Genomic DNA, 9,304 nt, shown 5'->3' on the forward strand with positions numbered 1-9,304 from the left:
GTTTTGTAGTTAGAATTTTCAAGCACTGTGTCCAGAGTTGTGTGGAAGATGCAAGATTAGAACTCAGGCAAGCAGTTTGCTCTACAACCCCAACATTCTACCACAGTGCCATGTTGTCACAGGCAAATACTTCATGGTGCTCTAGGCACATTAAAGACACTGAATGTCCCAGCCTTGCACTTGCTGTCTGGGTCACAGAGCCTGGCTGCATCTACCTTGACTTCCCTAGCTCTTCTCCCTCCCTAATCGTTCCCCTGATTCAGCTACTTCCTGACTCTAGGCACCCTCCTGGCTTCTGGCCCTTCTACTTTCAGCTCTCTTTTCTCTATTTCTTCGATTATGGGAGCACTATGAAGAGAAAGAAGGTACAGATGGTTGATATCTAGGGCTTCTTGAACTGTGCAAGAACTATGGGTTTCATAGCAATAGTTCTAGCATTCTTCATCCTGAACTGAATGCTTTAGACACCATATTGAAATAAGTAGCTGAAAAGAAAAAGATTTTACACTGACTACAGGAATTGTCTACCCTGAGTCTAATTATTTTATGGGTAAAAATGAATCGATGGTAATATGAACAAAGATGAGGGGCAGTTGGCTACATTAACCATATTCTCTTGATTTCAGGTTCTTTATCGTGAAGAATCCACTTAGATGTAGAAACTCCCTTATTCACTGGTAGGTTCCCAAGGGTGTGTCCTTAATAAACTACTATTTAAAATGTTGAAGAAGAGCTGTAATTTAAGTTCCTTCCCTTCCCAGGGATTGCCACAGACCCAAGACTAGAGTAGGGAATGAAAACCTTATTTCAGTTTAGGTGATGTAGAGGCCTCCATTCTGCTGACAGTCATCAGGGTGCTTAACTGTCCACAGTGGGTGGAGGTGCTACATGCCACCTGTCACCAGGATTGTGTGGTGATGGCTTTCTCTTTTAAGAGGCTGCTGTATCCTTTTGAAAAAGAGGTATGTTTCATTGTTTATGCCAGTCTACCATACAACTTGAGTTGAATTTATCCTTTATCTATTCATTGTCCAGCAGATTCAAGAGATCATTTGACTCATTTGTTCATCTTTCTTCATTGATATTCTGTGAAAAGAAGGCTCAAAGTGGTCAGCCAATAGGATTTTTATGATATATTAAGCATTATCCAGAAGTGGAAAAAAAAATGAACTGAACTTTCTTGGTCAGTTTGTGACCATTTTGTCCCAATTTGGGAGGGCAGACAAGTAGATCTTCTCCTTCCTAGACAGCAAAACCTCTGAGATGCCTTGAGATGCCCAACTCCAGGAAAGAGAACATGATTTAATATTCTCATACTGTGAGTGACTAGTGGCAATTGAAACCTTAGAAAGTGTAAAGGCAGCACCAACTTTGCTAATAAAAACAAGGTGCCTATCTTTCAAATGCAATTTGTTTTTCCTTGGATTAAGAAAGAGGCGAGTCTAGCGTTCTTCTGGTACCACATAGAGAAAGAGAGAGGTATTCCTTGTTACAATCACTAGTAAAAGAAGTGACATATATTCAGTTGCAAACACTAGAGTCTTAAGGTACACTGAAGGAGAAAGGAGGATACTGAGATATATGCTAGGATAAATTAATATCAAAATAAAGACAGCCAGGGGACAGAATTTAGATATTTGAATATAAATCCTTAATCCCTAGAAACAGGCCATGTGAATGACATCTTTCTGTCCTTCTCATACAAAGTCATCTTTTCCACTGGCCATGTTTCTAGTGCTCACCCCAGTATTAGCTAAAGACACTTCCAGCAGGGGTTAGTCATCCTCTCCATAGCCTGAGATGGGGGATGTGAGAAAGTCCACCAATGTTGACTTAATTATAAAGAAATGGTGTTCTGGGGTCTGAAATTAAAAATAAAGAGAAAGAGAAAGAGAGATTGCCTCAATTTTTAAAAGAAGCATTTAAATTTACTAAGTCAATTTTTCAGCTATATAGTTCTAGATGTCTGTGACAAAAGAAGGTCTTTAAATGATGTCATCCAAGGAAAACCAAAGCCTACCAGTTGTTCCTTTTATATCATGACTAATTTCATCCCTTCTCTCAGTCCTAGAGAAGTGGAAGGGGATAAACTGGGCACGTCGGTGCACACCTTTAATCCCAGCACTTGGAAGGCAGAGTTAAGAGGATCGCCATGAGTTCAAGGCCACTCTGAGATTACATAGTGAATTCCAGGTCAACCTGAGCTAGAGTGACACCCTACCTTAAAAAGAGAGAGAGAGAGAGAGAGAGAGAGAGAGGTGGAAGTGAAGCAGCCTTTTGGCTAGAGTATTGATAAATTTTGTAGCCAGTCTTGACATTTCTCAAAAGGAAAATTAAGGTGACTTTCCAGTTTTGTAATGACATGAAAGAGGTTGAGAAAAGGTGAAAGAATGATGACAGTTTGTGTAAGACAACAGGAAAAATAGAAATGATGAGTTTTCAGACTGTGGCCTCCAGATGGTTCTATTTTTAATCTGTACTAACTCTGTTAAATACTTCAACAATTACTGTGGTGGTTGGCCTTAACTGTCAACTTGAGAGAATACAGAATTAATCTAGAAGACACACCTTGGGATTGTCTGTAAAGGGGTTTAAGGAGAGGACTCATTGAAGATGAGAAACCCACCCTCAAACTGGGTGGCCCTCTCTACAGAGCTCAGACCTCCAGCACCAGACTGAGACAGCTGGGGCATCCAACTTTTTTTTTTTTTTTTTTTTTTTTTTTTTTTTTTTTTGCAACCAGCTTTTTGAAGTAAGAAGCTACCAGATTCAGAGCAAGCACATGGTACTTACAGGACTACTTATCCTCTATTGTAAGTCAATGTAATAAGTTGTTTTTTAAAAAAGATTTTATTTTTATTTATTTATTAGAGCCAGAGAAAGGGAGAGAGAGAATGAGAATGGGTGCACCAGGGCCTCTAGCCACTGCAAACAAACTTCAGACACATGCGCTACCATGTGCATCTGGCTTACGTGGGACCTAGAGAATCAAACTGGGGTCCTTAGGCTTCGCAGGCATGTGCCTCAGTTGCTAAGCCATCTCCCTAGCCCACAAATTCTTTCTTATAATATGTGTATTTGTTTGTGAGTGTGTGTGTGTGTGTGTGTGTGTGTGTGTGTGCATGCACATGAGACTGTTGGTTCTGTGTGTGTACTCTATTGGGTCTATTACTTTAGAGAATCCTGCCAAATACAGATGTGGAGAAAATATTTTAGATGATAACATATATAGTTTTATTTTAATCAAAGCACTCTAGAATTGTCAATGTGGTTGTTTCCCATAAAACTGGGGATATAATAAACTATTGTGTCAGTTCCTTTTTATTACTGTTGAGTGGAGAGGAGAGGATATAATTGGAGAAGGAATGGACAGAATACAATTCCTATTATCTCTCTTGGTAACACAATAGAAATCACCCTAACCTGTGGCTTCTCTTTACACTCACCATCACATGCCAACATCTTTACATGGTTCAGAAGTTCCAGGTCTTTTGCCTCTTGTTCATGGACAGACCCTCATCTCATACCTTCTACTTTTTCCTTTTTCTTCCCATGAGTCCTGTCCTCTTTCATATAGTTGCTGCTCCAGCCACAGAAGCTTATTGAAATTCTCCTAAGTCTACGATTTTTGTGATTCATGGGCCATGAGTCTTTCTAAGTGGCACATCCAAATGGGTCATAGTCTGTCCCCTATGCTTACAGCAAGTTATTATATAGAAAAGAATTCTATCACATGTATTGGAAGCATTTTCTTCCTGTCAAATAAAACAGTTACATATAAATGTATGTAATTCCACACACATTAGCTTGCATATAACTTATGGATCAGAGATGAAATACATACATCCTGTCGTTGTGTCCTCTCACTTCACATATACTGCTTCTTTTGTTCCTAACATCATTTGCTCTCACAATAGCTGGCAATGGTTACCTGGCAAACTCATTCTGATCTTTCAAATTCCAACTTTATCTCACCAATCTAAGTATTGTATCACTGACCATACAGCTTGGGTTAGATGTTATCTAGAACATTGGGGCTACCTATAACATTGAGTACAGTATAAGAGAAAGGACATATCTGCCTTAATCCCCATAATAAGTAAGTATCTTCATTGGCTCCTGGGACATGTGAGGCCTTCAATAAATATATGTTTATTAAATGGATGGCAAAGTTACCAATTCTTTCATTGTCTTAGCAGTGCCTCAATTTAGCAGAAAGAGCAGAGATCATACCATGGCTGTGCCCATCTGAAGCTGCAAGCAAACAGGCAAGAACATGTGACAATGAAACATGGGTCTGGGGGAGAGAAGGGCATAGGAAACTATAAAAAATATAATATGGAACATAATTAACTATGCTTAAGAAAATAAGAAAATATCCAAAGGCACATGATCCCAAGCAAACAAGCAAGAGGTGATGATTAAAAAAATATAGTCCAGCTTTGGATGTAGTGATAGTAAGAAAAGAAGTCTTTGCAGCCTCTTCAGCAAATGGTGTTGGGAACACTGGATATGTATCCATAGAAGGATGAAAATAGATCCTTCTATCTCTCAATGCACAAGAATTAAGTACAAGTGGATTAAAGACTTTAATATGAGACTGGAAACTCTAAAACTGCTGGAGGAAAAAGTAGGGGAAACCCTTCAACATATTGGTCTTGGCAAAGACTTTCTGAATACAACCCCAATTGCTCAGGCAATAAAACCACAGATTAATCACTGGGACCTCATGAAATTACAAAGATTTTGCACTGTAAAGGACACTGGGAATAAAGCAAGGAGGCAACCTACAGAATGGGAAAAAATCTTCACCAGCTATATATCTGATAGAGGATTAATATCTAGGATATACAAAGAACTGAAAAAGTTAACTAATAAGGAATCAAACAAGCCAATCAAAAAATGGGCTAAGGAGCTAAATAGAGAGTTCTCAAAGGAAAAAATACGAATAGTATGTAAGCATCGAAAAAAATTTCTATGTCACTAGTCATCAGGGAAATGCAGATTAAAACTATATTGAGATTCCATCTCACTCCTGTTAGATTGGCTACCATCATGAAAACAAATGATCATAAATGTTGGCAGGGATGTGGAAAAAGAGGAACCCTTCTACACTGTTGGTGGGAATGCAATCTGCTCCAGCCATTGTGAAAATCAGTGTGAAGGTTCCTAAAACAGCTAAAGAATGACCTACCATATGACCCAGCTGTAGCACTCCTAGGCATATATCCTAAGGAATCATCTCATTTTCTTAGAAGTATGTGCTCAACCATGTTTATTGCTGCTCAATTTATAATAGCTGGGAAATGGAACCAGCCTAGATGTCCCTCAGCTGATGAGTGGATAATGGAGATATGGCACATTTATACAATGGAGTTCTACTCAGCGGTAAAGAAAAATGAAGTTATGAAATTTGCACAGGTAACCCAGGCCCAGAAAGCCAAGTGCCACATGTTCTCCCTCATTTGTGGATCCTAGCTACAGATGATTGGGCTTCTGCATGAGAAGGAAAAAACTCAGTAGCAGAGGCCAGTAAGTTAAAAAGGAGATAAAAAAGGAAGAGAAAGGAAGGGAGGTGGTACTTAATAGGTTGGTATTGTATATATGTAAGTACAATGATTGAGATGGGGAGGAGATATGATGGAGAATGGAATTTCAAAGGGGAAAGGGGAGGGAGGGTATTTCATGGGATATTTTTAATAATCGTGAAAAATGTTAATAAAAATTGAGAAAAAAAAGATGTAAAAAAAAGAAATCTTTGGAAAGCAACAACTTGTATTCTCTAACTTTCGCTGAGGCACTAATACACATTAAGTGTGACACCAGAATCACACCTCACACATAAAGAGGGACTGGAAAGATGGAGAATAGACCTCATCAGAGAGTACATATAAGGGTGTCCTCATTTCTGTCTCTATATTCCACATGTTGTCAGACAGGAAACTGAAGACCCACTTGATTGCAGTTGTCATTATTTAACTATGGGGTAAGGTGGTCAATATTTTTCCCTGGTAAATAAATAATAGAGACTTACAGAAAATGCAGTTAAAATATAACCGACTCTTTAAAATCAATACCGCCAATATGAGAGTGAATCAGAAAGGGCATCAAGGCAAGTGTGGGGCATCCAAGAACAGACTCTGAAGAGTCCAAAGGTGAGCCTGATGAAGGTTTTCAAAGAATGATCCCTTTTAGCACTCTGATGAGAATATTCTCCCATTGCTGTCATGGGAAAAAGAGAAGCATCTGACACTTTTTTCATTTGTTTTCTTGCTTCTTCACACATGTGAATAACTTCTTTAGCAGCCAACCAAGCAGTCTCTGAGACAATTAGAAATGGCTAGTGCCTAGAAGATTTCACAGGACAGATTTCAGTTTCTTTTCCCCATCTACAATCTCATACAACCCTTCAGACAAACATGCCTCAAACAAGTCTATCCGAAACCACAGAGACCACATCCTTAAGTAACAGATGATTACACCGGACTGAGTTTTCTTCTGGCTAGCTTAGCTATAATTTTTCATGGTGTCTGCTTTTCTCCCACCATCTGATGGCCTTCTTCTTTTAACCCAATGTAGCTGTTTCTGTGACTACCCTACCCCATAATTATACTTCTTATGCCATTCTCATAGTGCACTGTGGACTATTTCTCTAAGGAAGATTTTTGAATTCCTTTGTATAAACTTTTTTTTTAAAATAAAATATTTTTAAAATAAAAGACTAAATTCCCTTGTGGAATCTTTCAAAATTTGTCATGTGTATTGACCAATGAATTGTGAAATCAATGACCAGGTGTTATAGCCCAGCAACTAACCCAGGATCTAGTGTCTAATGATTAAGAGGTATGTAGTTGCCCAGTAAATAGGAGAAGTCATTATGCACCAAAATGCACAGGTCTTCTTTACACAAGTGTATTTTCACAATGAAATATGTTTGGAAAAAACTTAAGATGTGCACATTCACACTTCATATGACTAAGAATCCCTGAATTATTACAGAATCATATAGTACAGTATGTATAATATTATTTTCTATGGAAGTACAAAATAATTCTAAAGATTTCCAGTCCTGGCCCCTTATGGTCACCAAAGTAAAAAGGAAAGCAGATGGCACAAAAAAGAAAAAAAATTCACACAAAAATATAGTTAATTAAGCCAGACATGATGGCAAATGCCTTTAGCCCCAACACTCAGGAGGCTGAGGTAGGAAGATCTCTGTGAGTTGGAGGCTACCCTGAGACCACACTGGTGAATTCCAGGTCAGCCTTGGCTAGAATGAGACCCTACCTCGAAAAACCAATATTTATACACATACAGGTTTACCAGTTTAGAGGGAATTTATATTTCAAGTGATGACTGAAATTACAGCCAAGAGAACTGATTAAGAGGCTTGAGGAATGGGGACTATGACCTGAGCTAATGTGACAGTTGTAATCTTCTTCCTATTCCTCTACAGTATCTTCCATACAGGCTCTCTGAGTATTACCTTCAGCTTGACAAATAAAGAAGGGGAATGCAGAGGGAATTCCCCTGGTTGATTTACCTCCCTTGTTCTCTCAACTTCTTAACGCTTCAGCTTTCATGAGCAACTTGAGGTGTTGGAAACCATTAACTAATATGTTCCTTGTAACGGGATGTTTCTGTATGAGCTTGTCAAAGAGGCAAGCTAAATCTTCCATGAGGCAAAGGGAGTTTGCACACAGTGTGATATGCCAAGCAGTAAAGAAAATCCTGAATTTTTTCTTTCCTTCCTTTCTTTCTTCCTTCCTTCCATCCTTCCTTCCTCCTTCCCTCCCTTCCTCCCTGTGGTGGTTTGATTCAGGTGTCCCCCATAAACTTAGGTGTTCTGAATGCTAGGTTCCCAGCTGATGGATATTTGGGAATTAATACCTCCTGCAGGGAGTGTATTGTTGGGGGCAGGCTTATGGGCTTTATAGCCAGTTTCCCCATGCCAGTGTTTGGCACACCCTCCTGTTGCTGTAGTCCACCTTATGTTGGACAGGGGGTGATGTCCACCCTCTGCTCATGCCATCGTTTTCCCCTGCCATCGTGGAGCTTCCCCTTGAGCCTGTAAGCCAAAATAAACCTCTTTTTCCCAGAAGCTACTCTTGGTTGGGTGATTTCTAACAGCAATGTGAACCGGAGTGCAACAGTAAAGTGGTACCGAGGAGTGGGATTGCTGCTAGACACCTGACTATGTGGCTTCAGCCATTTTGGAGCTGATTTTCAAGAGGAAAGTGGAAGAAGTTGAAACTTTGGCCTAAGAGTTGCTTTGCAGTGCTATAAGTACAGCTTGATGGTCTATCCTGGTCAGAGCTGAAAGACCTGAAGGCAGTAAGAACTATGGACTGTGAGGTTTGGCTTATGAGGATGAGAAAAACCTTTGCCTGGACTGGGCTAGCAGTTTGTGTGAGAAGCTTGCTCTTGTGCCCATGTCCTGAGAAGTTGTGCAGGGTTGCTTTGCGTAGAAATGAACTGGTGTGTGCAGAGGGATATGGCACAGAAAGAAAAATCTTTGGGTGAACTCTTGCCGTTCAGCTGTAACTGAGAGATTACAACCTTTGAGACTGGGCTAGCTGACCTGCGCTGGGGCAACAAGAAGAATGTAGACTCTTTAGAAGGGGCCTGAGTGCTCAAGGAGTGTCCTGTTCTTCAAAGTCTGCTTTATTCCCCCCTGGATTAACAAATTGGCACCTACCTGGTATCGTGGAGTATAAAATGCTGGAAAGAGGGTCATTGAGTTTGCAACACGGTCTTGTGTTTTGGAAATGGCCATGGGCAGTGTGAAGCGGGTTTGCTGGTTGCCTGCATAGAGACCCCATGGGGCCATGAGGATGAACCGTGGCTTGCAGTGGAGACCCATTGGAGATGCCGGGACCATGAGATGGCTGCCAAGGAGCTGCCGGCCCCGATGAAGTTTCCCAGGACTGTGAGTAGCCTAGCTGGAGGGGCGGAATTGGAATGCCAGAGACTTGTTGCTGGTTAGAATTATCGGACTTGAAGATTTGTCACTGGCTAGAGTTGCTGGACTTGAAGCTACAGAGTTTGATGTTTGCCCTGGTTATTTTAAATCTTGTATTGGTTGAATGTTTCTTTGCTATGCCCAATGCCATCTTTTGCAGTGTGAATATTTATTCTGTGTCACTATGGGTTTTTTGAGGTTATTTTTTGGTATTATGGCTCAGTTAAAAGATCTTAGAATATGGGGATGTATGAATATCTTTGGGATTGATAAAAACTATGGGAACTTTTAAAATGAGATGAATGCATTGCATTTTACATCATGTATGATTATCAGTTTATG

The sequence above is a fragment of the Jaculus jaculus genome, chromosome 4 (assembly GCF_020740685.1).
Source record: "Jaculus jaculus isolate mJacJac1 chromosome 4, mJacJac1.mat.Y.cur, whole genome shotgun sequence".
Classification (NCBI taxonomy): Eukaryota; Metazoa; Chordata; class Mammalia; order Rodentia; family Dipodidae; genus Jaculus; species Jaculus jaculus.